Below are 4,311 nucleotides of genomic sequence, written 5' to 3'. Positions count from 1 at the left end.
AGTGTTTCAATTTTGCAAGATGAACGTTTCTGGAGCTTGGCTGTATGACAGTGTGAATGTACTTAGTTCTACTAAAATATACATTTAGAAATGGTTAAGATGATAAATTTTGTATTATATGGATTTTACGACAATAAAAATTAAAATAATAATAATGAAAAGCAACAATAAACAAGGGGTGAAAAAATTTCTGTTGCTAACTATCAATTGTCTTCTAACAGGGCCAGAACAGCTGCACTAGAATTCTGTAGACACTCAGGCATGGCATCCTTCACACTCCTAAGTCTGAACCTGATAACTGGCTCAGGTCAGCCAACATCCTAACACAGGATCTGAAAACTTCTCTTTATCAATTTTAACCTACTTCTCCATTGAATCTTTTTGGGATACTTTAAAATATGTACCTTTGAAACCATGTCCTTTCTGTATTTTGGCCAAATTCTGGGGGAAGCGCTAATGAATGGAACAACTAAAAGCCTGGAAGTTGAGGGAGCCGGAATCGATAGTTGCAAATTCCTAATCTGGCCCCAAAGAATCAGCAGTTGAAGAAATGTGAAGCTATATTGACACACACACACACACACACACACACACACACACACACACACACCCTCCAGGCATATTCCATCCTGCACAGTAACAGGGCAGGATTGATACCTTGGGTTGGGAGGAATGGGGCTACAGAAAGAGAGAGAAAGGGCAATGACTGAATTCAAGGCCACGGGAGTCTGGCCCCTCCCAAAACTATCCGTAATGGCCAAGAAATCACTCTCAGCCTCAAAATTCATGACTGATGGCCATCTGCAGCTTTCTGTTCTCAGCTAAGCAAGAACAAATGTGGAAAACAACACAACATTCAGATGCTCTTTTGTGGTTTGCAAAACAATTGCCCAAATTTTACACTAATTTCTTTTTGTGGGGACATTCCCTGGGAACAGAGCGCAGTTTGCTGGCAATCTGTTTATGGGGTCCTGATTGCTGTCAGTGAATATTATTTATTTTATTGAGTCCTGAAATATTTCAGTGAATATCTGCTGCCTTTAGCTTGCCTTCCTTACCATTTCAGCTTCCTTTGGCTAGTACCACTTTTATGACAGTTTTCTTTTTTTTCTGTTCAATGACATTCTGTATCCCCTCTCAATTTACAGTAATATTTACAAACCATGCTCCAATAAATTATATGTATGATAGAGATATGTAGGAGGCAATATTTTTCTTCTAAATATACAAAAATTAGAAAAATGCTAGGCACATGTGTGTAGCTTTATTATTTCTCTGATTCTAAAATGAAAATTTTTTTTCACATTTTAAAGTTTCTAGAATCAACGCAATCAGTAATTCATGTGGCACATTTTTTTCCTAAAAAGCAATTATTTTTCTTTAATGTTTATTTATTTATTTTGAGAGAGAGAGAATGCAAGCATGCAAGTGTGTGCGAGCGGGGAAGGGGCAGAGAGAGAAGGGGGTGGAGAGAGAGAATCCCAAGAAGTCTATGTAAGCATAGAGCCAGACTCGGGACTTGATGAGGGCTCGAACTCACCAACAGTGAGATCATGACCTGAGGCAAAATCAAGAGTCAGACACTAAACTGACTGAGCCACCCAGGTGCCCCCTAAAAAGCTATTATTAAATCAATGGTGCAACCACTGGTGTCTCAAAGCAATGAAATACTATATGAGAGATCACCTCACCTAACCCACAGACAGCTGGGACACTAGGTACCAGGCATTTTTCTAAATGGTGAGCTCACAGAGCACTTCTTGGTGATGTGAGCAGGGCAAACCATATCTCCAAGGCAGGTTGTCTACCAACAGTCATCTCATAAATGATGGCTGGTCTAGGATATGGATTGATATTTTTTATTTTATTGGGTACTGAACATCTATACCTCACACACATTCTCCCCACAATGCTATTTCTAAAAGAAAGATACTTTGCATAAAAAGTAGACAGGTTTGTAGCTCTCAAAGTATGTCCAAATAAAACATGCAAAAGTTTGGAATTCTCCAAAGTAAAAATGAAAAATTTCTGTCTTGAGTTTCTAAGAAACGGAGAAAGAGGTTGTCCAGTACAAAGCAATTAATGAGCACAGGTCATGAGCTCATAGTTCATGGGATCTAGCCCTGCATCAGGCTCTGCACTCAATGCACAGCCCGCTTGGGATTCTCTCTCTCCCTCTCTCTCTGCCCCTCCCCTGCTCACACTGTCGCTCTCTGTCTCTCAAAACAAATAAATAAATACACATTACAAATATAAATATATATATACACCCATATAAAATATATATCCATATATATATACACATATATATATACATAATATATATACATATATATGTATATATATTATATTATATATATATATATATATATATATATATATATATATATATATGGATGGGTTCTAAACTGCTTTTGATGTGGTCGTCTGACTCAGGAATATCATTGTAAAATTTAGCAGACATAGACAAATTATTTAAAACACTGCTTTCAGAGCACCTGGGTGGCTCAGTGGGTTAGTCGTCTGACTTTGGCTCAGGTCATGATCTCACAGCTGGTGAGTTCAAGCCCCACATCAGGCTCTGAGCTGTCAGCCTGCTTCGGATTCTGTGTCTCCCTCTCTCTCTGCCTTTCCCCCACTTGCATTCTGTCTCACTCTATCTCTCTCTCTTTCTCAAATATAATTAAACATTTTTTTAAAAAATTTTAAAACACTGCTTTCATATATATTCAGTGTAATCCCTATCAAAATTCCAATGGCATTTTTCATAGAAATAGAACAAATAATCCTAAAATTTGTATGGAACCACAAAGGATCCCAAATAGCCAAATCAATATTGAGAAACAAGAACTAAGCTAAAGGCATCACACCTCTTGATTTTCAACTATACTACAAAGCTATAGTCATTAAAACTGTATGGTATAGGTACAGACATGTAGATCAATAGAACAGAATAGAGACCCCAAAAATAAACTCACACTTACATGATCAATTGATTTACAACAAACAGCCAAGAATATACAATGGGGAAAGGACAGTCTTTTCAATAATTGGGAAAACTAGACTACCACATGAAAAAGAATGAAACTAGACCACTTTCTTACACCATACACAAAAATCAATTAAAATGGGTTAAAGACTTGAATGTAAGACCTAAAACCATAAAATTCCTAGAAGAAAATCCAGGATGTAAGCTCCTTAACATAGGTTTGGGCCAAGATTATTTTTTGGATTTGGTACCAAAAACAAAGGAACAAAATCAAAAGTAAACAAGGAACTACATCAAACTAAAAAGTTTCTGCCAGAAAAAGTAATCATTAACAAAATGAAAAATTCAACCTACTTTTATTTAGAGAGAGTGAGAATGAGAGAGCATGCCTATGGAGGGGGAGGGGCAGAGGGAGAGAGAGAATCCCAAGCAGGCTCCATGCTCAGCACGGCTCAATCTTATGAACCATGAGATCATGGCCAGAGCTGAAATCAAGAGTCAGATGCTTACCCAGATGCCCCTATTTTTTATTCTTAACAAAATTTTCACTTATCTAATTTTGTCCCATTAATATTATTTTAAAAATTTAATAAAATTTATTTCTTGCAGCAATTAATTCATAGTGATTCCATATTTGCTATATACTGTAATTTAAATGCAAATTTCATTTAATAAGTTCTTTTAGTGCTTTTTCAATTCACTATAATTTGTAGAGTATCATTTGTTCAAATGAGTTCAGACACCCTGCCCTAATGTGAATTCAAGAGTCTCCTACTGATAGTACCAGCAACCTCAAAATTTACATTTATTTCCTAATACCAAGCATAGGAAAGGGTCATCCTGGTAGCAAGATGTTGGGAGCACCCAAATATACTTGAGGACTTCGCTGTTGTAAACAGGCAGAAGCTATATGATACCAGATACCAAAATCCTGAAAAGGTAAGGTAAGTTAAAACCTTAACAAGAACATTTTTAATAGAAGAGGAATATCGTATTAATATGCTGCCTTTAATCTATCACGGCAGGTCAGTGGTTTATGATAGGACATGAGGTGTTCTGATGATGTTGAGTAGTAGATTGAGGAGCATAATTGGAAAGGGGTTTGAGAAAGGTGTTATAATTCAGAAAGTAGATTCTCCCACAGAAATTCTGGTCAAGCTTTAATCCTTTGAGCTGGTCCTATTGCCAGAATGTCAATAGCCACTGTGAATTCCACAGATTACGAGACTTTGAGTTATGTACATCATCTTCTTCAATATTTTCACCAGGACCTGAGAGAGGGATGTGTATGTGTACCTGAGTGCATGCACGTATGTGAAGGA

Source organism: Lynx canadensis, chromosome A1, assembly GCF_007474595.2.
Source record: "Lynx canadensis isolate LIC74 chromosome A1, mLynCan4.pri.v2, whole genome shotgun sequence".
Taxonomy (NCBI): Eukaryota; Metazoa; Chordata; class Mammalia; order Carnivora; family Felidae; genus Lynx; species Lynx canadensis.
Note: the sequence above shows the minus strand (reverse complement) of the source record.